General features: G+C 47.7%; 1 protein-coding gene across 2 annotated transcripts in view; it reads right to left on the bottom strand.

The window, feature by feature from the left end:
• Positions 1-8,267, bottom strand: part of RREB1 (ras responsive element binding protein 1) — a 166,890-nt gene extending 158,623 nt beyond the window's left edge. Inside the window, exon 1 of one of the 2 annotated variants that reach the window (XM_070778451.1) lies at positions 8,142-8,267. The gene's annotated coding sequence lies outside the window, so the exon portion shown is untranslated. Of the gene's footprint in view, positions 1-7,306; positions 7,670-8,141 lie in introns of those variants that run through there. The other variant, XM_070778454.1, reaches the window with a different exon arrangement.
• Between the last annotated feature and the right edge of the window lie 18,630 nt (positions 8,268-26,897).

The raw sequence follows: 26,897 nt of genomic DNA on the forward strand, positions 1-26,897 counted from the left end.
CAGCGGGCACAGCGGCGGAACAGTACCGTTCTGTACTCACACGCAGCACAGGGCTGTCCTGCGCTCACCGTCACAGGGTTTCAGCGTGAGACGGGCACCTGCCGATGGCTGCATTACTCACTTTAAGAGCTGGAGTATTTTTCTAGTAAAATGCAAGAACTCAGCTTTCAAAGCAAACTCAGAATTGAGCTATGCTAGACTCCCAGGACCATCTGAACTTTTATTTTCTGTAGATTAATGATGGAGCAACATGAATTAACTGCTGCTTTCCTTTGGCAACTCAATTGAAACTCGTGGCTTCAGAGACAAACATCTTCTAAAACTGCAATACGAAATCATTAACGCATACCTTCAAGTCGCTTGAGTGACTGTTATTATTATTATTATTGACTGTTACTACTTCAGTAATAACTCCGTGACTCCCAACGTAATCCTTAGAGACAGCTCTCATCTGAAAATTGTATTTCTATACCATTAGAGCACAAAGTCGTTAAGCATCTGTATAAAGATTGCTTCTAAACCGAATTCAGTAAATCACAGGGGAGGGGGGCAGGCATGGGCACAGGATTGTAAATATGTAGGTATCCACACAAAAGAAACCACCTTCCGAGTGCTTGGTGAAACCCTGCCGTTGCTTGTTGCTGGTACCACAGGAAAACCTACCACTGCTAATTCAGTCCTACCATGAAAACTTGACTTTTAGCAGATGAGTCCTCCAAACCCAGAGACATATAGGAGGATTCTTGTTTAAAAGCATTCCGTTTTGGTTCCAACACTGATATTGTTTCAAAACTCTCTTCTCAAGGCCCTCCAGCTTGCTGTATTTAAAAAAAAAAAAAAAGTTGCCAAGCTGGTTTTAACACATCTTCTCAGGACTGATAAGCAAAAGTTTACTAAAGCAGTTTTGAATAAGAAACTCAGAGCCATTCTCTAAGTTTTCTCAAATTCAGCAGCACTTTCTAAATGGAGGGTTGGTAAACAAGTCCTACATTTCCAAGGCTGGAAATGAAAGCATCTCTCCTTTGGTAAAACATGAACCCATAGCTTCTTTGCAACTGCAGCTGACATCCTGTTGGACTGAGCAGCTTCAAACCTGTTTTGTGGGTATTATGAATGAGTGCAAACAGTAAGGGGTTGTGAAAATAAATTTTCTAAAGGAAAAAAAAAAGCAGTGAACTGTTACTAGTTTGGGGTTGACTAAGAACTTCCAATCTTTTTGCAAATCTCACCTATTTAACCTTAAAAATTTCATTTAACCATGTAATCACTGACACGCTCAAACACTTAGAGCTTCTTGCTCACTAAGAAGTTTTTTGGCGGTTGATACCCATATTTTCATAAATAATAATAAGATACAGGTCACTCGGAAAACTAGGGTAACAGCAGTAAATATTACCCACTCCTCGTGTGAATCAAGAGAGTGCAAAACATATACAAAACTCTATACATGCCACAGAGTATGGGGAAAAGTTTGGAGGAAATTGTGTAAATTATCAATAGATTCTGTAAATTTTCACTGGAGCTCTTTCTCTCGTTCTACACTCAGAGCTTTAAGGAAAATTTAAAATCGGTGTATCAAGATGCTAGCCCCATTTTTGGCTTCTTAAAGAAATCTCAAGTAGAAAACTGCCGCTCCCCCCCCCCCCCCCCCCCCCCCCCGCACTCTAACTTCACAATTAGTCGCTGAATAGGATGCTCTCGGGCAAGCCCATCCAGCACAAGGGCCACCCATCTACCTGTCACGTCTCTCCTCTCACCCGAACGCTCTAAGGGTCTGCGTTGTACACCATCCTCTCTCACAGTTTCCTGGGTACCCTGGGCTCCATTTTTCTGACATTTTTAGAACACTCCCTTATATTCTAAATGACGTTCGAGACCTCGGTTTTACTGCATAACAATGTGAATATACTTAGCAGCGACTGAACTGCACACTTCAAAATGCTGAAGAAGGACTTCTCTGGTGGCCCAGGGGTCGGGAGTCTGGTTGCCAGTGCAGGGGACACGGGTTTGATCCTTGGTCCCGGAGGACCCCACGTGCCACAGGGCAGCTAAGCCTGTGCTCCACAGCTACTGAAGCCCACAAGCCCCAGATCCGTGCTCTCAAGAAGAGAAATCCCCGCGATAAGAAGCTTGCCCATCGCAACTAGAGAGGAGTCCTCACTTGCTGCAACTAGAGAAACTCTGAGAGCAGCAATGAAGACTTAGCGTAGCCCAAAATAAACACATTAGAAATATGGATGAGAAATATGGCTAGTTTAAGCTCTGTACATGGAGGGAAGTGGGGAGGGGACACTGCCCACCCCCCAGTTTCCACCATCAGTTTTCATGATTAGCGTCTGCCTGCTAGTCCACCGGACACCTAACAATATGGACGTGAGAATTTCTCTTTATAGCTTTTAAACAAGGAAAAAAAATAAAGAGCAAATGACAACTTGCACCCAGATAATCAGCACCTGATTACCTGAAAGTGACAAAGTGCTGCTGCTCAAAAGGGCAGACCCTGTTTTTTGTGACAATAATGCAAAGAGATGGTCTTCCAAGGTGGCTCAGTGGTAAAGAATCCACCCGCAAGGCAGGAGACTTGGGTTTGATTCCTGGGTCGGGAAGATCCCCTGGAGAAGGAAATGGCAACCCACTCCGGTACTCTTGACTGGAGAATCCCATGGACAGAGGAGCCTGGTTGGCTACAGTCCATGGGGTCGCAGAAGAACTGGATATGCTGAGCACACATGCACGCAAAGTAATCAGATATGTAGATTGACAGGTATTCCTTGAAAAACGTGTTAACGGCCATCGCCTTTTAGAAGTCCAACCCCAAATTTCAGACTATCCATTTCTTGCTAGATTGCTTCTCTCTAAACTCTGGCCTGGTGTTGAGAGCCCACAGCTTGCCTCGCCTTACCTCTGACTACCCAGCTTCCTGAAAGGGACCAGCCAAATGGTTGCTCTTGAGAATATTGCCAAACACCACGCCCCAGGTCTGTGTATCCAGAGGCACAGGAAGTGATCTGCCTGGGGCCCAGTTTATTGCTTCATCTCAACACACTTTGATGGACGGAGTTTGAGTCAGCTCCATACATAGCGCGTCACCCCCAACCTCCTTCCTACCCAGCAGGACAGAGTTCTTCTGACACACCCATCCAGGCTTCCAGACCCCCTGCTAAATTTGGAAAGCAGCAGGTCCTGTAGATATCAAAAACCTCCAGTACTGTCTATCACTGGTTATCCATCAGATACCAAAGCACAAGAACAGGTTGAAACCAACCCATGAAAAGGAAGAACTCCCGCTCTCCCGGAGAGAGACGGGAGGCTTTGCGGAGGTCTCAGACTGAAGAACACACCGGCCCTGGCACTGGTTCCCCAAGACGAATCCACATCAGAGTGGCCTATGACACCTGCAGAAAACGCAGCCTGCTGGCCCAGGAGGTTCTGATTGGGTGCCTGTGAGGTAAGACCCTGATGCTGGGAAAGACTGAAGGCAGGAGGAGAAGGGGACGACAGAGGATGAGATGGTTGGATGGCATCACCGACTCGATGGACATGGGTTTGAGGAAGCTCCGGCAGTTGGTGATGGACAGGGAAGCCTGGCATGCTGCAGTCCAGGACACGACTTAGCGACTGAACTGAACTGGGCCGGGCTGGGCCCCCTGAATCTGCTGAGCAGGGTTGGGAGCTGCTGGGCAAGGCCTTGGGTCACAGCGATGCTGGTCCAGCAGGCTGGCTCTAACCAAGCCTCAGGAATGATCCAGCAGACCGGCTCTAAGAAAGCCTCGGGAATGACGGCCTTCTTGTGCTCTACAAGGAAGGAGAAGCTTTTGGGGGGCTGCATGGCTTGTAGGATTTTAGTTCTCCCAGGGATCGAACTTGATTGTGCCCCTAACAGAGTCCTAACCACTGGACCACTCAGGAATTCCCAGGAGAATTTTGAAATGTATACATATGTATGTGCATATATATTGGGTTGGCCAAAAAGTTCATTTGGGTTTTTCCATAAAGAGGGCATGTGAAAACCTGAATGAACTTTTTGGCCAACTCAATATATATATAAGTTCTAATAGTGAATGTTCCCTAAAATGTGTCCTTTGCTACCATGTTCAAACTCAGGACCAATAATCACCTACTTCTATGTAGATGACTCACACCTCTACTTTCGGCCGAGACCCATCCACCCTGCCTAAGTCACCTAAACCAGCTGCCAATCACGGCCTCGAACTCCACTTCTGAAATCAACCCTTCAATTACCTGAAACACTGGCTTCCTGTTCCAATTTCGGTTGATAGTACGACCTGCCAAGGCATCTGGATTTAAATCCTGGGTCATCTTGGATGCTTCAAGTTCACATCCAAACACTACAAAATCCTGGCACTGTTCCTTTTCCGACTCACAAAGCGCCGCCCTTACCACCTGGCCCACAGGACACCACTGTTCTCCAGGCCACGTGTCCCCGCGGACCTGGACCCTCATGGTCCCTAAACTCCCACTGCAGCTGAACTCACAAGATTAATCTTCCCCCAGTGATGCCTCTGACCATGTATTTCCCTTGCTCAAAATCCTGTTTCAATTCCCCTCTACCTGCAGATACAGTCCTAACACCAAACCTGGTCCAGGTATTCCAAGGCCTTAACCTCTATCATACTGGGGCTTCCCTGGTGGCTCAGACAGTAAAGAATCTGCCCACAGTGTGAGAGACCTGGGTTTGATTCCTGGGTCAGGAAGATCCCCTGGAAAGGGGAATGGCACCCCACTCCAGTATTCTTGCTTGGAGAATTCCATGGACAGAGGAGCCTGGCGAGCTACAATCCATTGGGTCACAAAGGGTCGGACACGACTGAGGAACTAACAATACTAACCTATCATTCAAGTGACAATTTCATGCTCCATCAACCTCCAGCAGCAAAGCTAATCTAGTCAAATTCCCCCAACGTACCTTGCAACCTCCTGCCTCGTGCTTTATCTCCCTTCTCCCACTAGGAATGCCTTTCTCTCTCTAGCTATAAAAATCGTACACATCCTGTAAGGCCCAAGTTCAAGTTCTACCCACTCCCTTGGGAGCACTTCCTGATGGCTGCCACCTCACAGCGACCCTCCCAGGGCACACCCAGCACCCTGCCACATCTGAGCCTCTGCTAAGTAAGGGTGTGTCTGCTCCTTTTTACCTTCCCTCTCACCCTCTGCTCTCTGCCCCTCCCTAGCACTTAACCACTGACTTCTCATCCACAGTCAGTTGTACACTAGCTGTCTGGCCGCATCTCCTTGAAAACAAGCAAACCCTCATTCTTATGAAGAAGCAAGACCTGTTCACTGCTAACATGTAGAGAAGAAACAGAAGAAAAAAAATTTTTAAGTCTCTCATTACTGCACTTCTCAACTCACTTAACTTTCATCTGTGAATCTGTCATCTCTTCTTACCCCTATAGGCACATAGTTATTTACTGGTGTTTTAATTTAACCCCTAAAGCGTTACACTTCTTATATTTGTCATCTAGCTGTCACCCCTAATAGGACATATTAGACTTGAGTCTTTTTAGGAACATGGATATGACTCTCTGTAATCTTCACAGGCCTTAAATTATGGTTCTAAACAAAGTAGGTAGCTAAAATGTTTAAAGCATATGTTCATTGAAAAAAAAAAAAATTCTGCGGGTGCATTTGCTATAAATGCATTGTCCAAAATAATCTATGTGAAAATCTGCTTACACATAGGCAATTTCTTGAAAATTGGACCCCCCTCAAATTACTTAACAAATATCTTAAATATCCAAGACACGATATTGAGGACTCTATTGTTGCTGCTTTCTTAACTGATATTCATTAATTCAACTTGCTTTATAAATCTGAGTTATAGCTAAAATGAAGATCACCCTGTACAGAAACGTTTAATGAATGCAGAAGAAATTGAAGAGGGGGGAGGGGGGAGACGGGATGGGAGAAAAGAGGAAGTTGGCTACTTCATTTTCTACTTAAAATTTCAATTCAGTTCCATAGCAACAACGCCGGTTTGCACCAAGATTTGAAAGTCTCATTATCTCACACAGAAGGAAATCATGCTAAGAGGGTGACAAGATCTAAGATCATATTTTTTCACGTTTCCAGAACGCAAGACTATTTAGCATATGGAATTGGTTCCTTTCCAACTTCAGCTGTTCTACAGTTCAGGAAAACATCATAAGTGAAAATAAAGACTTTCGCCCTTGGAAATGAAGATCCTCTACCTAGAAAGCAATGGAAAAAATCCAGTCTGTCACCCCGAGCAAACCACCTATTATTATCTTAATCCCATTTTACTGATGAGAAAACTCAGCGAAGTTAAAAAAAATATAAAAGAAAAATAGAGTTGGGATGATTAGATCTCCATAAGTTTTCACTGCAAAATAACCCCTTTTATACATAAATGTACAATTCAATTTACAGAAATTCAACTGATCAGTTTTTGCTTCCTATGAATAAGGATTCTTTAATGCAAACTGCATCACAATTTTTAGGTTTCTTTATCACTAGTTCCCTGGGAAACAGAAATTTACATTGGTTGCTAAGTCAACTTTTCAGATAGCCCTTAAGATCTCTTTAAAGGGTAATGCGACCTTTGGGCTTCTGAATAAAACTCCAGCAGTTTGTTGGGAGTCTGAAGCTTCATGGCTCTTTGGGCTCTGCTTCAGCCCTACCCTGCACTCTGTAATTGAGGTCCCGGGACAAAACCAGCAGAAGGGAAAAAATGCAACAACTCCCTGGAAGGGTGCTCAAGAAGACTTTGGACTGCAAACTCCACAACATTAAGCTTCATCTCTGCAGGCTCATCGTTTACTATTATTTCTTCTTGACTCTGCTTGTGTTACCAGCATGCAAAGCCCATCACTTTAAAATCTGGGTCCTCCATCTCCTGATCACGTGCTTGGGGTTTGAGGAGCCCCTGAGCTCCAGAGGAAACTTAACTGGACTGCTCTCACTTCTTCTGCTTTGAGGAGTTTTAATAAAGGCCTTTTCATGTTTGCTTCTCAGGCCTTCCCCAAATACAAAACTGTCAGTGTCCCCTGCCCCTTCCAAGTCTAAGATATCAACTTCAAACCTTTGTAGCGACTAAGTGAGCGTTTGTTAAGAACTTGGGTGAATTTATGGCAGCCCAGGCCTGTGTTTGGGAGAAGGCAAACACCGCTGGATTTATGTTCTCTTGAGACGGTAAAACCACAAACACGAAGCAGGGCAAAGAACCCATCATCCTCTCCAGCTTTCCTTCCATGTCTGGGTTCAGTAGTAAGACAAGGGAGTCCACTCGCTCAGGCAAGTGTAGCCTCCTCACGGTCAGGCTCACCTAAAACATCCACCGCATCATCGCATCCGAGCCAAACTCCGTTACTGAGGCAACCGGGTTTTTCTTCCCCCAGGGTCACAGAGAAGCACACCCCTCGGGATCCCCTGGTAACCGTCCACCGGTAATGCCGGGGAGCCACAACAGCGAAAGACTCGCTTTCCAAGGCTGGCGCGGCCCGCATGGGGTGGGGCGGGGGGGCGGTGCGTGGGGGTGCGCAGCGTCCAGTTACATTCCTGACCCACTTTCGCATCCCTCCCTCCTCTTCCCCTCCCTCCTCCTCCCGGGCAGGCCGCGAGGGCACTGGCGTGCCGAGAGCCACCCTCGAGCAGCAATCCCTAGGCCGCCGGCGGCGGGGGGCACCCGCAGTCGGGCTCTGCAGGGGACCGGGAGGAAGGGGGAGGGGAGGGGGGGGAGGAGGGGGAGGGTGCCCTCCTCCCCCCGCACCCTACCCCCACCCCGGCTTCCCCTGCGCGGCCCCTCCCCCGTCACATGGGCTCCAGAGCACCTGTTGGCGACCTCAGCCCCTAGCGGAGCCCCTCCCTCCGGCCCGGGCAACCCCCACCCCGCACCCCCACCCCCAGCGGGAAGGGATGGGAACGCCGCCCGGTTCTCGCTCTGCCAAACCCGCTTCGCCCCAGGAGGGTGCGGGGGGCCAGTGGGCGACCCGTGCCCAGCTACTCAGCTTTGCAAAGTGCAAAAGCGCGCTGGCCCGGCGCAGCGATCTGCAGGAGGGGCTCCTGCCCGCCCCCGCCCGCTCCAGCCCCACGTGCCCCCCTCTCCCGGGCGGAGCGGCTAGGTGGGGTGCCCCCGCCCCCAGCCCTCCTCCACTGGAAACCTGGGCTCCGCGCGGGCGCGGGGAGGGGGTGCTGCGAGTCCTGGCCGGGGCGGCGGGGGCGAGGGCAGGTGGCGGGTAGTGACGGGTGGGGTGTGCGTTCCGGGCCGCCAAGTCCAGGAAGGGGGCGGGAAGCTGCCGTCTCAGCTGCAACTTCTGAGCGTGCGAAGCGACTCAGCAACTCTGCGTGCGCCGCGCCCCTCCCCCGCGCCGCCGGCGGGGCTGGGGGCTGCGCGGCGCCGGGGCCCCAGCGCCCGGCCCCGCGGGGCGCAGATCGGGGTGCGGGCGAACGGGCCAGGGCCGGCCTGGGCTGCCGGAGGGGCCTGGCCGCCCTGGGGGTAAGACAAGGGGGCACCGCCGGGTGCCCGCGCACGCCCCCCGCCCCCCCCCCCCGCACCGTCCCCACTGGACCCCGCGCGGGCAAGGGGGAGGAGGATGACGGCGGAGCCATGGAGACTGCCCGGTGGATACAGAGGAGAGGGCCAGGCCGTCCGGGGCTGCCCGCATCTCGGCGGCCGATACGGCGCCCAGGGGAAGGGTGGCCAAGTGTCCGTCCCGCCCGGAGCGAGGCCGGCGGTGGAGATTGCCCACCACCCCCCCGACCCGGGAGGGGAGGGGGCTGCGAGGTGGGCGGCAAGGCGAGGGCGAAGGCCACCCGGACCTCCGGGGTCAGCGGCTGTTTGTTCCGCTCCCAAAGGACGGAGCGAGACCCTGGCCTACCAGCCCGGAGACCCAGCGAGAGCCCCAGCTTCGTGTTTGGAAAGATGGAGCGGTCTAGTTCAGACATCGGGAGGGGCTCAACTTGGGCACCTGGATGGAACGCCTGGGCCGGTCTGGGGTGGGACACGCGGAAGCCCGGCCTGCAGCCCCTCCGGGGGCGGATTGGCGAGATGGGGAAGGATGAAGACGGCTGACCGGGGCCAGGCCCTTCCACTCCTGCAGGGGGGCCTGGAGAGCCCCAGCCGCCGCACCCTTCCGCTAGGAGCAGGTTTACGAATCCTCCAGCGTCCCCGCAAGACTCACAAAGTTCATCTGACTCACTGCAGACTTACTGTGCTTTACGCCCAAGCCTGTTGCTTGGAAAGCGCTAAGGCTTTTAATGGTGGTGTTAAGAACTTGAGTCATTTCAGGGTGTGGGGCTCTCTGAGAGGCAAAGGGGTGGCTTCAAGTGAAAGTCAACTACCTGTCGACCAGCTGAATGATTTAATTACACGCCATCTGAATTTAAAGAGCTTCACATGCTCACTGAGGACAGCTGGACAGTTAGATTCTGAGGTGGACCCGGAAGTTACTTTTTAAGTGAACAAAGTCTGTTTTGCACCAAAAACCCCCCGAGTGACCGGTACAGTGGTCCCTTGGTGTCAGGGAGGTTGGTTCCAGGAACCCCTGCAGATACCAAAATCCAGGGATGTTCAAGACTCATGGAAGATGGTGTCGAATTTGCATATAATCTGTGCACATCCTCCCCTGTGCTTCAGAGCGCCTCTAGATTACTTAATAACCCTAATGTAAGATAAATGGTCATAAATACAATAAACGTTCCGTAGATAGTTGTTGGCCTTCAGCAAACTTAAGTTTTGCTTTTTCGAACTTTCTGGAATTTTTTTTCTCAAACGTTTTCTGTTCGAGGTTGGTTGAGTCCACAGGTTACAGCAGGGCCAATTATCCTTTTCTTTTAGATTCAATATATTTAGTTCTTTGAGTTCTTTTTAATTAATTTTGTATTTCTTGCCTGTGTGGAGAGGCATGTGGGATTGTAGTTCCCTGACCAGGAGTTGAACCTGTTCCTCCTGCAGTGGAATTGCAGAGTCTTAACCACTGGACTATGAGGGAAGTCCTTTCATCTACTGCAAGATACACATATTTTCAAACTTTGCCATCTTTAATGTCCTATTTGAGAGCATCCTTGAGCCTAGTTTAACTGGCACTGGTTTTCTTTTCTTTTTTTTTAGCAGGACATGAAATTAGGAAGTTTGAGAAATGCTGAGTTAAACAAGTTTATTTGTAACCAAGAAATGCAACAAACAGCCTCTTAGCCCGGCCTTTTGGAGTTCTTGTGTGTGCTTAGGTGTTTGTGAATCACCACACGGAGGTTGCACGTCACAGTTTCCTAAATGTGTGTGTGCGGTCACTAGCTTTGTGAGCATCACTGCTGAGGACTTATATTCCTTTCAGGAAATGCTGCTCTAGGGGTTGCCCCAGATTGGAACACAGTGAAGGGAAGTGTTCACATTTCAAAGCTGTGCTTGAGGATAATCAGGAATCTGTAAATGATAAACTAAACTTGGTGACCTAACAAGAAAGAGCCCATTTAAGGAAATCAGGCAAAACTCTTCCCACTCAGCTATAGTAGGAACTGAGTCAGGATCAGCTTTAGCGAATTAATTCAGTGAACATTTAGTTCATCAGAAAATTCATGTATCTTAGGACTTCCCTGGTGGTCCAATGGGTAAGACTCTTGAGTTCCCAATGCAGGGGACCCAAGTTCCATCCCTGCTCAGGGAACTAGATCCCACCAGCCACAACTGAGAGTTCTCACCCCACGACTAAGACCCAGCACAGCCAAATAAAAAAAATTTTTTAAAGGCAAATTTATGTATCTGATATATACGGGTACTGTTACATTATCTCCTGCATTATTTTGACTTGTACTTATTTAAATCAGACTGGCCTAAGCTACTAGTCAATTACTCCAAAAAATTCCCCCAAAAGATCATTATGGGAAAAATTAAAAATGGTGATGAATACCTAGAAGTGTAATTTTAATTAAAAAAAAAGAGGTATAAAAATTTCCAAAGAGATGAAATTTAGTATAGGAAAGAAAAAAAAAATGCTTGTCATTCATCCCTTAATAAAGGTTAGAGGCAAGGTTGGATTGTCATAAGTAGCTAAATATTCTACTTGGAATGTTTCTAATATAAATAACAGTGTTTAACATTTTTTAGTATGTAACATAAAACGTTTATTTTCATATATTAGGGTATTCACCATACAATAATCCTGCAAGGTAGATGGAGCAGTCATTCATCCTCAGATTATAAACTCAACCATTCATTTATGTAACAAGCATGTACCAAGTTCTACACACTAGGCATTGATGACAGAAAGATGAATATGAGAAATTCCCTCTCTGTGGAAGTTTACATCTGGTGGGAGAGATGGATAAGTATTAATAAAATAACTGTAATACAGTATAGCATTGAGACTTAGAAAGGTTAAGGACTTAAGGAAACTAAAGTAAGGATTTGAGTGGTCTTATGATTTCACTCTCTCTCCTGTGATAGACATGCTCTCATCCTTGCAAACACCCTCATGAAGATAGAGTATTCGAAATAAATAAAATCAAGTATGTTGAACCTTAAGAGCCAAAAAAAAATGTAGAGATTATATAGGCTAACCCACTCATTCCACAGGCTTAGAAACTGAGAGAGAGAAGAAAAATGGATTTGCTCAGGGTTGTACAGTTATGTAATGACCGAATTAAGATTAGAATCAAGGTTTCCTGACTTCCAGCTCTTTGTACTATAAAGAGCTGCCCTACAGTAAAAAGTGGTAAGAAAAGTTTAGTGGAGCCTGTCTCTACTATCCAGCGATGTGTGGGCCCATCTCAATAAAGGTCCAGGGTGATTGTTGAATCTGTGATAAAATACCCCATGACTAAGCACTTATTTAAAGAAATATTTCTAAGCGGAACTGCAAGGGGATTTCAGCTATGTGAGTTCCTTAAAAACAGTCACCATCCTTAAAAGTTGAAGATATATATCTGATAAAAAGTTAATATGGGACATTTGGGGAAATTTGAACACTGGCTGACTACATATTAGAGACTATTAAAGGATTATTGTTACTTGTTTAACCATGAGTGGATTTGTGATTGTGCTATTTCAAAAAAGGAGTTCTCATGTCTTAGGTGTATATTGTGAAATGTTTGCACTGAAATTATATAATGTCTGGGATTAAAATAATCCAGTTTTGGGGGGGAGTAGGGGAGGAGAGAAAATGAAAACTCTTAAGTCCATGTGCTGCAACTGGAAAATAGATATGTGAGCATATATAGTATGTATATTAGTAATTATATACATTATATATAGTAATATAAATGCCACTTCTGTGTGTCTTCCAAATTTTCCAAAATAAAGAGACTCTTCTGAGTCAGTGAACTCCGGGAGCTGGTGATGGACAGGGAGGCCTGGCGTGCTGCATTCATGGGGTTGCAAAGAGTCGGACACGACTGAGCGACTGACCTGATCTGATCTGATAAAAGAAAAGTTAATTAGTCTGCCCCCCACCCCCACCAACATCCACTCTCAAGGAAAAAAAAATATCTTCTTAAAGTTGAAATGCCTTCTTGTAAGTTTCATGAAGTTATTTTCCTAACAATGGAATCAAGGTTAGGGAGAAGTATGATGCTAATTTTAATTGCTGGCATTTGCATAGGCTAGTACCTTATAATTTACAAAAGATTTATTTTTCTGATTAGTTTAGGCCTGAAGTTGAAAGGCAAAGCATCCCAGTTGTGTTCTTCAAAGAACAAGGCCTGAAGCCCTGTCAGAAAATTAAATTTTCTTAGCATTTTTAAATGGTAGTAAAAATCCAAAGGATTTTCAGAAGTGCTGAAACTGGGCACACGCTGAGCTGCTTCTGCCTTGCAAGAAGACGTTTTTCCTTTTCATTTTAGGTACTCAGAAGGCAATGTGCTCTGATATATCTCAGCCGGTTGACATTCTTCCCAGGGAGTATTAAGTCAGTCCCAAAGCCATATCACCATGGAATCTATAGTATTATTAAGGGCCTCTTTGTGGCTAAGAAGCATTGGTGTGTTACTGTTTTATTATAAGATTTATAGAGCTGGTTTACAATACTGCGTTCTTAATTGTGTGCATAATATATTTAAAACACATGTGGTAGTGCAGTTTGTGTCCCATATTGAGTGACTTTGGGCTTTTTTCCCATTCTATTCAATAAGGTATACCTGTTATCTGAAAATTATCAGAATATCAGACAACACAAGGAATGTGGTGAATTTAAAGGTGAATTTAAAATTTAAATTCACTATCATTCAATAAATATTTTATTGGCAATACTTCTTATTTTGTAGAGAGCTAAAAAACTCTACCCGTGGTCATGTATGAATGTGAGAGTTGGACTGTGAAGAAAGCTGAGCGCCAAAGAATTGATGCTTTTAAACTGTGGTGTTGGAGAAGACTCTTGAGAGTCCCTTGGACTGCAAGGAGGTCCAACCAATCCATCCTAAAGGAGATCAGTCCTAGGTGTTCATTGGAAGGACTGATGCTAAAGCTGAAACTCCAATACTTTGACCACCTCACGCAAAGAGTTGACTCACTGGAGAGGACCCTGATGCTGGGAGGGATTGGGGGCAGGAGGAGAAGGGGACGACAGAGGATGAGATGGCTGGATTGCATCACCGACTCGATGGACATAGGTTTGGGTGGACTCCAGGAGTTGGTGATGGACAGGGAGGCCTGGTGTGCTGTGATTCATGGGGTCGCAAAGAGTCAGACATGACTGAGCGACTGAACTGAACTGAACTGAAAATACTCTAAGGTGGGTAGAATTTCCAAGCACATGGAAATGAAACTAATTGCAGAACGAGACTGCCTTCCTGTGCTCAGAGATTTAGGGGAAAGTAGTTTCATCTCATCTTGCTTAAATTATTATTTAAAAACATTTTTTTTTAATTGGAGTATTCATTTTGTTTGAATGACAGAAAACACTCTAAGGACATGTTGAGCATCCCGTCCTGCTTTCTGCTCTAAATCAGGTCCCCAGCTGGTGGCTGAAGATGCCCGTGAGGTCACTGAGTCACTGCAAGGGCTGCTTTATATGCATGAGGTGTTTTCCATAGACTAAGAAAATGATCAGTGTTGGAAAGTTGTTCAGTCGCTGTGTCCAGTGCTTTGCAGCCCTGTGGACTACAACACACCAGGCTCCTCTGCCCTCCATCATCTCCCAGAGTTTGCTCAAACTCATGTCCATTGAGTTCGTGATGCTATTCAACCATCTCATCCTCTACCGCCCCCTTCTCCTTCTGCCTTCCATCTTTCCCAACATCAGGGTCATTTCCAATGAGTCGGGTCTTGGCATCAGGTGGCCAAAGCACATGTTTGTCATTAACTAATAAACTGCAAATTTAAAGTTTTCTTGAATATAAAGTATGACTTTGTTCTTATGTATCTTTTAAACTACTGAGTACTAAAAATAAAACTATCTTATATTTGGAAGGAGGCTAGAAAGAAGAACCAGCTCTCTCGGTGAGAGGCTCTTTGTCAGTTTTGTAAAGCAAATTCCCTCTCTAGCCTTTTTCTACGTAACACATAATACTCTTTCATTGTTGTTGAATACATAGTATATGACACTGTGCCGAGGATAAGTCAACGCACTGATCTGAGTTGTTTCGTCCTTTGGTATCAGAACTGGAAGTTCTAGGCATACCGTCCTTTATATACCTGCCACTTTTTTATACCTACCTAATAGACTCACTTTCCAATCCCAAAGAAAGGCAACGCCAAAGGATGCTCAAACTACCGCACAATTGCACTCATCTCACATGCTAGTAAAGTCATGCTCAAAATTCTCCAAGCCAGGCTTCAGCAATACGTGAACCGTGAACTTCCTGATGTTCAAGCTGGTTTTAGAAAAGGCAGAGGAACCAGAGATCAAATTGCCAACATCCGCTGGATCATCGAAAAAGCAAGAGAGTTCCAGAAAAACATCTATTTCTGCTTTATTGACTATGCCAAAGCCTTTGACTGTGTGGATCACAATAAACTGTGGAAAATTCTTCAAGAGATGGGAATACCAGACCATCTGACCTGCTTCTTGAGAAACCTATATGCAGGTCAGGAAGCAACAGTTAGAACTGGACATGGAACAACAGACTGGTTCCAAAGAGGAAAAGGAGTACGTCAAGGCTGTATATTGTCACCCAATTTATTTAACTTATACGCAGAGTACATCATGAGAAACGCTGGGCTGGAAGAAACACAAGTTGGAATCAAGATTGCTGGGAGAAATATCAATAACCTCAGATATGCCGAGTGGGGAGATGACACCACCCTTATGGCAGAAAGTGAAGAGGAACTAAAAAGCCTCTTGATGAGAGTGAAAGAGGAGGGTGAAAAAGTTGGCTTAAAGCTCAACATTCTGAAAACTAAGATCATGGCATCTGGTCCCATCACTTCATGGGAAATAGATGGGGAAACAGTGGAAACAGTGTCAGACTTTATTTTTTTGGCCTCCAAAATCACTGCAGATGGTGATTGCAGCCATGAGATTAAAAGACACTTACTCCTTGGAAGGAAAGTTATGACCAAACTAGATAGCATATTCAAAAGCAGAGACATTACTTTGCCAACAAAGGTCTGTCTAGTCAAGGCTATGGTTTTTCCAGTGGTCATGTATGGATGTGAGAGTTGGACTGTGAAGAAAGCTGAGTGCCAAAGAATTGATACTTTTGAACTGTGGTGTTGGAGAAGACTCTTGAGAGGCCCTTGGACTGCAAGGAGATCCAACCAGTCCATCCTAAAGGAGATCAGTCCTGGGTGTTCATAGGACTGATGCTGAAGCTGAAACTCCAATTCTTTGGCTACCTCATGCGAAGAGTTGACTCATTGGAAAAGACCCTGATGCTGGGAGGGATTGGGGGCAGGAGGAGAAGGGGACGACAGAGGATGAGATGGCTGGATTGCATCACCGACTTGATGGACATGAGTTTGAGTGAACTCCAGGAGTTGGTGATGGACAGGGAGGCCTGGTGTGCTGTGATTCATGGGGTCGCAAAGAGTTGAACATGACTGAGCGACTGAACTGAACTGAACTGAACTGAGTAGACTCACTTTAGTGTCCAAAGCCAAGAAACGGTTTCACAATCTGTGCGCACTCCTGGATCTGAATTTTCCAAGGCATAGCTTTCTACAGGAACTCTTTATAGGCTTGGAAATGGTCAGAAATACAAATGTTGTCCAGAGTGTTTTGGAAGGCTCTTAATACAGAGTCAAATTTTATTATCTACATTTCTTTACTTGGGCTTCCCTGGTGGCTCAGATGGTAAAGAATCCACGTGCAATGCAGGAGACCCGGGATTCAGTCCCTGGGTCAGGAAGATCCCCTGGAAAAGGGAATGGCAACCCACTCCAGTATTCTTGCCTGGAGAATCTCATGGACAGAGGATCCTGGTAGGCTACAGTTCATGGGATCACAAAAGAGTTGGACAGAACTGAGCAACTAACACTACGCTTTTTTCTTTACTTGCTGTTTATCACTTTCCCGCCCTCCCTCCCTCCCTCCATCTCTCCCTCCCTTCCTCTTTCTTTCTTTCCTTTTAATTCTTGGATTATTACAACAAGCAAGCAGATGGCATCATTGCCGAGTGGGGTTCCAGGGTGAAGGATGATACACCAAGCTCCCTAATCATAATTGGAGGTGAGATTAGTTGGGAGAGTCTTATTTATTAGCAAATCCTCTTCATTTCATTTATTCTCCCATGATTATTTGCCACTTCCTAAGCCCTTATGCTGCACCTGGCCTGTTATCGTAATCTTCACAACAATCCTACCAGGCAAATATTCTTATTTTTCCATTTTGCAGATGAGGAATTTGACATTGAAAGAGGTAAGTAATTTATCTAAGTGACAGAATTAAGATTTGAACCTTGCTCCGTGACTCCAAACCCTTAACCAGCTCAGGTGACTCACTTTCCTCCTCAGGGAAGAGTTGAAACTCACGTGGGGCCTCCTTACCTGCTCTCTAGTCTAAAGCCTTGAGCACCTGCCTCTTCTTATCTTCAGAAGGGCAAGAATTGCTGTAAACTGAACCAGAATAATGACAGCTGTTTCCTTGGACCATCCATCATTAGCCACTTCTTCCTTCATCCCTGCCCAGCGAATAGTAGGTTGGTAAGTGGCTTAACTGCTACCAAGATCATCCCATTCTACGCACAGACGGCTCTGGGCTAGTTATGACTTAACCTAATTATTCTGGCCTTTCTAACTTTTCACTTCTAGAAATAGTCACTTAAAAGGGGGAAGATTTTGAAAGACTTATTTAGGTCTTACTCTCTTATGGGAGAGGGAAATTATTTTTGAGGCAAATGAGCCCTCAATTTCCCGAAGAAGGGGAGATTATTATTTGTCTAAGTAGAAGTTAATTGGGAGAATTGACACATAAAAGCTGTTAACAGTAATGGTCCGTGGAGGCTGAAAGGTCACACTGTCCGACACATATGGTGGCTAAAAAAATGGGCCATCTTCCTGGCTGTGCTTCATCCCGAGGCTCTCTTGGGTGTCTGGATATGGAACTCACTCTCTCACCTTCTAAACTCTTCTCAGGACCCCACGCTGTTTTACCATCCGTGGAAGACTTGGGTCTTCTTCAGTGTGGCTCTAATTTTGAGCCAGATGGAGATGAAACCTTTCTAACCACCCTACTTTAAATCCAATAGGATTGTCTGCCAGAAAAAAGCTCTGTCCCTTCTTGTATTGTTGTTGTGGTTCAGCTGCTAAGTTGTGTTCAACTCTGCAACCCCGTGGACTGCAGGATGCTAGGCTTCCCTGTCCTCCACTATCTCCCGGAGTTTGCACAAATTCATATCCATTGAGTTGGCGGTGCTACTAACCATCTCATCCTCTGTCGTCCCCTTCTCCTCCTGCCTTCAATCTTTCCCAGCATCAGGGTCTTTTCCAAAGAGTCAGCTCTACGCATCAGGTGGCCAAAGTATTGGAGCTTCAACATCAGTTCTTCCAATGAGTGGTCAGGGTTGATTTCCTTTGGGACGGACTGGTTTGATCTCCTTACAGTCTAAAAGTCTCCCAGTCTTCTCCAGCACTACAGTTTTTGTACTAGAAAGACAAAAACCCTTTGTGGGCAGGATGAGCTGGCATCTATAATGTCTCCCATGTGCTGTATTAGAGAAGGAAATGGCAACCCACTCCAGTGTTCTTGCCCAGGAAATCCCATGGACAGAAGAGCCTGTGGGCTACAGCCCATGGGGTTATAAAGGGTCAAACACGACCTCGGGACTAAACGACAACGCACTGTATACGTTGTCACCACTCCTTTGGGACAGAAATAAGAGGAAGCCACTCACATCTGGGAGATGGGAAGAAGGGGCGTGTCTTAGCAAGACCCGAAACCCTGGTCCTAGGTTTCTAGGTCCAAGAGGCGGTGAGACAGCTTGCAGACGGCAAGTGGTCAGTGTCAGGCAGCAGCGCCTGCACGGGCCCTGGAGGTGGGGTGGGGGGGGGTGGGGGCACTGGACAAAGAGAAGACCAGACCCTGACTTTCAGAGCTGCTAGCATCCCTCAGCCAGCTGAATGGCCGCATCCTTCATGGAAATAGCTGAGACTATGGCATCAGGTCAGACCCTGAGAACTGGCTGCCTGCCAGTGCCCAGGGAGGGGCCGGGGTCTCCCATCCAGGAGACTAAGACAGTAAGCTGGGTCCTTGCGCCCGCCCCGGGGCCTGACACGCCTGACACGCCTGCCTGCCTGGGATTCCGGCTCCCAGCCCTGCCCTGTGGAAGGAGCTCAATGTTTTTAATACTGTTTGTCCTCTTGCCCGAATAGCAAAGAGATTGAAGTCAGAAGATGTGACTGTGTGTTTTTTCCCCCTGGGCTTGGTTTACAGTTGCACTTTACACTGTGCTGATGTCTTTCATGTTGAAGCAAAAGCAGCATTTCAATCCGAGAATTCAGGTGCTGAGAGTCTGATCTGACTATTGCTCTTGCCGGGAGGAGGCAGGTTCAACCCTTGTCAACCGTGTGCTGACTTGTTAACACTACCCATGTCCGAAGTAGCAGGCTCCAATGGGTCTCAAAATAGAGCCGACGCACATGGCCGATAAGATCCCGTTGCGCAGAGGTAATGTTACACCATCTATGACATAACTTCTAGAATAATCACTGCTGCCCTTTGCTCCAGAATCCAGCTCCAGTGCCTGAAAAAAAAAAGTGGAAAGTCCTCAAACAGTTCGGGGCTCAGAACTGTGTGTACTTTCCTTGAAGTTGGTTAAACTTCCACTCGCTTCGGAAGCTGATAATAAGCAGTGTGCAGCCAGCCCTCGCTTATTCTTTCTTCTCCTTTTTTGCTTTAGAGGGACAGATCCCCAAACAAGCCTTCTGGTGGCCATTAAGAAGGACACAGTTCTTTTCTGAAGCGCGTGCCGGCGTTTTACAAAGCACGGCGCACAGAAGAAGCGGTTGGCACACAGGGGCATGGTCGGGTTCCCGGGGACAGAGTGTGGCTGATTTCGGGCAGAGACCCTGCTTTAGCGTAGTGATGGGGGTGCGCTCACTTAAGGAGCAGGGAGTCAGGGCATCTCAGTACATTGGTTTTCCAGGCTGTGCAACGACGTGGCTGAAGGAAGGGGGAAGCCCTATCTCAAAAGAAACTTTAGACCTGGGGGCCTGAGGTCAGGTATCTTGCCCCTCCCCCCAGAAAGACCTGACTCTCCATGCCCGCACTCCTGGAAAGCTGCCTGTGGGTGAGAATGTGCTCTCATATTTATAGAGGAAACCAGGAAGCGGGGAGTCGCAGCCCGGGCTTCCTGGTCCCGCTGCTGACTCACTCTGGTATCTCTGGGGCCATTTCCTTTATTTCTCTGTACCTCAGTTTCTCAGTTAAATGAGGGTGGAAGTGGAATTCCCCCCAGGGCGCTGGGAGCACCTAATTCATGTTTATGCTTCTTGGAGATAACTGGGATCAAGAGGTCCTCGGGCCAGGGAGCATCACTCCCTGAGAGATTACATCTTTATGGTCTCCTCTAGGCAGTCACCAAATAAATGGCATTCAGTCTGGGGTCATCTTCCTGACGGTCCAGCTCTCTACTCTGTGACGCCCCCGCCCCTCCTCTTCCCCCTGACCCCCAGTCATGTCCTCTGCAGGAAGCACTGTGTCTCAAGGGAAGGAGACTTCAGTGTCTCTTTGCTCTTCCCAGAATCCTGCTGGCCCATAAGTGTAGGCGAGAGAGGTTTTGGAGGAAAGGGCTGGGAGGCTGCCAAGAGCACCTCGTTCAGGCACAACCCTCCAGGTTCTTTTAAGAAATTTTGTCTGGCCCTTTGCACTTGATTTCCTTTTCCCCTTTCAGGGTGTTGACCTCACTGGCTACAGCGCATACATCACTTCCTCTGCAGGGGGGTCTGTTTTGTCTCCTGCTGGGTCTGAAATGTCACGTAATTTGTCGTGTTTTGCTGGATTAGTTGGGGGTTTGTTTGTTGGGTGATTTGTTGTGCTGTGCTCAGGCTTGTCTGACTCTGTGTGACCCCATGGACTGTAACCACCATGCTCCTCTGTCCATGGAAGTTTCCAGGCAAGAATGCTGGAGTGGGTTGCCATTTCCTTCTCCAGGGGATCTTCCTGACCAAGGAATCGAACCCACGTCTCTTGTATCTCCGGCATTGCAGGTGAATTCTTTACCACTGGCGCCACCTGAGAAGCCCTTCTTTGTTGGGTGGTATTCACAAACTGTGGGCTTCCCTAATAGCTCAGTTGGTAAAGAATATGCCTGCAATGCAGGAGACCCCGGTTTGATCCCTGGGTCAGGAAGATCCGATGGAGAAGGGATAGGCTATCCACGCCAGTATTCTCGGGCTTCCCTTGTAAGGGAAAGAACCTGCTGTTCAGCTGGTAAAGAACCTGCCCGCAATGTAGGATACCTGGGTTTGATCCCTGGGTTGGGAAGACCCCCCTGGAGAAGGGAAAAGCTACCCACTCCAGTATCCTGGCCTGGAGAATTCCATTGATTGTATAGTCCATGGGGCCTCGAAAAGTCAGACATGCTGAGCGCCTTTCACTCCCAAACTGTCACCTGGGCCCAGCCCCTTGCCCTGTCTCCCTCCCGATGAGCGAGGTGACGGCAGTTTGCAGCCTGCAGCATTTACCGAGAGACAGACCTGTGTCTGTTTCTCTCTGTTACTGGTGTTGGTGCCTCTACAGGGAGTTCCCCTGCGAGGGCGAAAGACCAACAAAGCCCACAGGGCTCTTATCTCTTCTTCCTGCTGTGCCAACTGGCGGCTCTGGGGCTTTGCTCATTTTCTGAACTTCGTTGCAGGGTGGCTCTCCAAGCCTGCCATCCAGAACAAGGTCAGAGCTCCGGTCTTTTCCTCTTCAGAGGCAGCAGCCTTTCCATGGTTTGTCACACATGGCTTTTCCCATTCCTGGAGGCAGTGTTTCCCTGCTCTCATAAGTACGTGTTGGTAGATACACTTGGAATTTATTAACTCATTCTGCAAGCTTTATTTACTTACCACCACGTGCCAGGCACCCTAGACGCTGGGCCTGTGACAGGAATTAAGACTGAGCTGGGCTGTCTGAGAGCTGGGCTGGGGGCAGGGCCGTGGGCTCGAGGTTGCAGGTAATGATGGGCTGGGTTGAGAAGGACATGCAGACTCCCAGCTGACAATGCGAGGTAAAAGATGATTAGTGCTAGAGCCTAATACTATTAATAGTATTCTAATATCGTATCGAGCGTGGTATCATTATTTATTATAACAGAAATATTTCAGGACTTCCCTGGAAGTCCAGTGGCTAAGACTCCACACTCCTAGTGCAGAGGGCCTGCATTTGAACCCTGGTCAGGGAACTAGAGCCCACATATGGCAACTCAAGATCCCGCATACTGCAATGAAGACCCGGTGCAGCCAAATTAATAAATCAATATATTAAAAAAATTATATAAAAAAACTCTCCCTAGGCTCTTACTGTGTGCCAAGCACTGTGCTATGTAATCTCATCTAATCCCCACTCCACCCTTCGTGTGGAGCTGTAACCTCATCCTGATTTTCCAGAAGAAAGGAGCAGAGACCAGGGAGGCTCAGTTCTGAGCTCAGGGTCACTAGCTGATTTCAGCTTTAGGTGCGAGGATGAGGATGTGCGGCGCAGAGAAAGGGAAGCTCGCAGGGAGTCCTTCAGGACCGGAGCCCGCCTGCCCCCGGCACAGCACGCGGATGAAGCCTGCCCCTGTCTCCCTGTGTTCTGGGCGGGTGATGTGCTCCGCAGCACATCAGCGTCTTCAGAACTGGCCCCTCTGGGGCCGTCCCAGCTCAGCAGTGTCTCAGGGAGCTCTTATTGGTCTTAGGAAAACTTCGGACCTTTCTGCCAATCCAGCAAGGGGGAACCTGCTTAGAAAGGGACTTCTGGCGTGATACCAGCGGCTGAATGCTCCCCCTTTATCTGTTTATAAAGAAAAAAAATCTTGGGTTGGCCACAAAGTTCTTTCCGGTGTTCCATACCATCTTACTGAAAAGCCTGAACGCACTTACTTGTTGGCCAGTCCAGTACCTAAGACGATGAGGATGACTGGGTACGTAGACCCCAGATGAGCATGCCTGACTCGAATGTGCTTGCCAAGGTCATCAGCCCTGTCCTTCTGCTATGTTCGAGGACGCAGCCCAGTTCTTATTTGACCTGCAGCGTAATTGGCTGCCGATGCTGTCTTCAGAATGAACCTCTTCTCTCGATTCCCCGTCCTCTTCCCCTCTCTCCGGGCAGTGTGCTTGGTCTTCAGGGTGGGTTCTGTCCGAGGACGCACTGTCTGGTTCAGGCGCTGTGGTTTTCAGAGCTCGTTCATTTCCCTGGGCCTCAGTGATCAGCTTGATGGGAATGGCTTCAGGTCTCTATCTGCGGACTGGATCATTTTTTCCTAAGGCGTTGGAACAGCTACCCATCCAATCTGTGTGGTTCTCAGTAACTTCCGACTCGGAAGGCCCAACACCAGGCTTGTCCTCTGTATCCCGAGCCTTCTTCTTGTGTCCTCCTCTGGGAAGGTCACCACTGGCCATCCTTTAGTCTGAGCCAGGGGACATGGCTGCATCTTTGATTCTTCCCTTTCTTCTCCCACAACAGCTCTTCCTTCAACAGGCTCTGTTGCTGCTTCCTCTTCCTCCAGTCTTTTCCTTTTCGCAGTCCCATCACTGCCCCATTAGCTCATGCGCCATCGACATCTGCTGCCTCAGGGGCTAGTGGTCTTCCTGTGTGAACTCCTGTTCCTGCCAACTGATGCTCAGTCGGGCAGCTGGAACCAAGTTTCCAGAATGCAAATCCCATGATGCGACTCCCCTTCTCAAGGCCCTCCAACGGCTGCTAGCGCTCTTAAGATGGAAGGTAAGTGCTTGGACAGGGCTGGAAAGACATTCTATGACCTGGCCCCAGCTTTTGCTGTTTTCTCTCAGTTTACAATCATACTTGTCCAATTTAACGGGCTCCACCTTGCCCGCATAGTCTTTTGTATGTGCCCATCCGTGTGCCTGATGGCTCCACCTGGTGTTAGGGGTCCAGCTGTGTCCTCCATCCCTCCACCCCCCCTACCCCATCTGTATGTTGAAGTGCTACCCCCTAGTACCTCAGAGTGTGACCTGATTGGAGATCTGATCTTTACAGAGGTAATCACACTAAAGTGAGGTCATTTGGGTGGGCCCTAATCCACTCTGGGACTTCCCTAGTGACTCAGTTTTGAAGAACCCACCTGCCAATGCAAGAGATGTGGGTTCGATCCCCTAGAGGAGGAAATGGCAATCCACTCTAGCATTCTTGCCTGGAGAATCCCATGGGCAGAGGAACTTGGCAAGCTACCATCCATGGGGGTCACAAAAGAGTCAGGACTGAGTGACTCAACCACAACAACAAATCCAGTATGACTTGTGTCGTTACAAGAGGGGGAAGTTTGCATACAGAGATGCACACAGAGAGAAGACAGGAGAGGACACCCAGGGAGATGTGTCTATAAGCTAAGGAGAGGAGCCTGGAGCGGGTCCTTCCATCACTGCCTCAGAAGGAAGCCCCTCTGGGGACACCTTGGTCTTAGGCTTCCAACCTCCAGACCTGATGAAGCCCCCTCTCCCGTCTGTGTCCTTTGTAACAGCAGCCCCCGCCCTCTAACACACCTGGATACTTCCTGCTTATCTTTTATAGACATGCAGCCTGGTTACCACTTGGCTTTGACCTCCTAGAACGGGCTAGGTGGGCCTCCTCTGTGCTCCCCTGCTTCTCCCCCTCACTGGTGCCTCATTCTTTCTATCAGAGCCTGTTTCCCTCTCTGCTGCTGCTGGTAAGTCGCTTCAGTCGTGTCTGACTCTGTGCGACCCCATAGATGGCAGCCCACCAGGCTCCCCTGTCCCTGGGATTCTCCAGGCAAGAACACTGGAGTGGGTTGCCATTTCCTTCTCCAATGCATGAAAGTGAAAAGTGAAAGTGAAGTTGCTCAGTCGTGTCCGACTCTTAGCGACCCCATGGACTGCAGCCTATCAGGCTCCTCCATCCATGGGATTTTCCAGGCAGGAGTACTGGAGTGGGGTGCCATCGCCTTCTCCGTTTCCCTCTCTACTGGTTGTTTTTTCGTCTGTGCTGCTTATTAGCTGCGCCCTACGAGGGCAGGCAGAGAACTGTCTTCCGAACTGTCGTATCTTCGGGCCTTTGCCAATGGCGGGGACAGGCCTGTATCGGCATTAAATACTGTGTAACAAATGACCCTGCAACTTACTGGCCTAAGACAATGAAGATTTATCATGTTACAGGTTTTGCGGGTCAGGAATTGGGGAGCAGCTCTGCAGGGTCGTTCTCCTGGGAGGCTGAAGTCAAGGTGTCCCCAGTCATCTGAAGACTTGACGAGGCTGCAGCTTTTCCTCCAGGTTGGATCTGTCTTGTGGCTGTTGGCAGGAGGCCTCTGGTGTGCCCTGACTCCATCCCAGAAGCTCCTCCGTATGCTGTCTGAGAGCCCATGACTGGGTGGGATTTCTCCAGAGGGATCGACTCAGGAGAAAGAGCTGTGTGTGTTCTAACCTCAGAGGGACCGTGATTTCAGCCACACTGGCCACACTGCTGACATTAGCAGTGACTCAATACAGTTGCCTGTGATGGGAGGGAAATTAGCCTCACCTCTTGGAGGTGATGGAGAAGGCAATGGCACCCCACTCCAGTACTCCTGCCTGGAAAATCCCATGGATGGAGGAGCCTGGTAGGCTGCAGTCCATGGGGTTGCTAAGAGTTGGAAACGACTGAGCATCTTCACTTTCACTTTTCACTTTCATGCATTGGAGAAGGAAATGGCAACCCACCCCAGTGTTCTTGCCTGGAGAATCCCAGGGACAGGGGAGCTTGGTGGGCTGCCGTCTATGGGGTCGCACAGAATCGGACACGACTAAAGTGACTTAGCAGCAGTAGCAGCAGCAGCTTGGAAACGAAGAATAGCAAAGAATTTGGGGACTTTTTTTTTTTTTTTCTGGCTGTAAAAACAGGTACAAAGGTTATTGTCAGAGACATAGCATGATATGGGAGAGCACACGGAGAAGCAGTTGTATTTATGTCAAAAAGCTAGGTGGAAACACACACTCAGAGGGAAAGGGCATGGGCATCCTCTTTAGTGAGGAGGACTGCAGTGAAGAGACGACTTAAATCACTACATAGGACAGTCCTTTGGGTCTTTATTATTATTAATTTTTACATATTCATTTCTCATTCTACGATTTTATCTATTTTTTTCTTAATATATGTATTTGACTGAAGTGCAGTTGACTTCCAGTGCTTCCAGTGCACAGCAAGGTGATTCAGTTATACATACACACATGCGTTATTTTTCAGGTTATTTCCATTACAGGTTATTACAAGAAACTGACTATAGTTCCCTGTGCTATACAGTAAGCCTTTGTTGCTTGTTGCATTTCTATTTTTTTAAAATTAGAAATCTAGCATTCTATTCATACTAAGTTAAACAAGTGGAAGCAAAAATGTCAAGTTTTTTAGTTAGGCAAGAGTTCATAAGTTTTCTAAAATATATGTATTATACATACTATATATATATATGGATACAAAATCTTTTCTACTACACTTGATAGAAGTTTGAGAAAGAACATCAAAAAAATAAAAGAAGAGATGGAAAAATTAGAAAACATAAACGAAATGAAATGGGAGCACTAAATATGACATAGAAAAGGTGAAACTAACTAGATACAAGTAAAAGATCATCGTATGATGTGGACCTATTTTTGAATACATGAAAGGGTTTGGAATCAATGCACTGAGACAAGACTCCCCCATCCACGGATTCAGCCAGATTCTCCCCGAGCACCCCGCACTGCGTTACTGCCTCCGGCTGGAGGAAGGCTGAGATCCTCCCAGGAGAGCACAAGACGCACAGCAGAGGTGCCCGCGGGGCTCCATCTCTCAGAAGTGTGTGTGACGGAGATCAAAGGCCACCCTGCCCTGGGAGCCCTGTCCCTGCTGCCCCCACACTGTCGGATTCCTGGTCTAACTCCACCCCCTCCACCGTTGCTTTCTCTCCTCTCCACCCCTAGCTTTTAATAACAGCTGGTTCTTGTTTTTATTCTCTGATGTATATTTTGGAATTCCTGGCAGCTCAGATGGTAAGGAATCTGCCTGCAATGCCTGAGACCCAGGTTTGATTCCCAGGTTCGGAAGATCCCCCGGAGAAAGAAATGGAAACCCACTCCAGTGTTCTTGCCTGGAGAATCCCATGGACAGAGGAGCCTGATGGGCTACATTCCATGGAGTACCAGAGTCAGACATGACTGAGTGACTAACACTTTCATGATTATTTGTCCCACGTGACCTCAGATCACCAGCTCCTGGGAGACAGAGCTGAGGTGAGTGATGTTTAGGGCTGAGCCTCGTACACATTGAGCACTGAATAAATGTTAACAGACTGTATAGGTCAGTGTGTCACGCACAAGCCTGTGCACTTAATAGCCACCTCAGTTTACATAGCACAGGGGCGGCTGCTGTCATAGCTGG

Source organism: Bos indicus, chromosome 23 (genome assembly GCF_029378745.1).
Source record: "Bos indicus isolate NIAB-ARS_2022 breed Sahiwal x Tharparkar chromosome 23, NIAB-ARS_B.indTharparkar_mat_pri_1.0, whole genome shotgun sequence".
Classification (NCBI taxonomy): Eukaryota; Metazoa; Chordata; class Mammalia; order Artiodactyla; family Bovidae; genus Bos; species Bos indicus.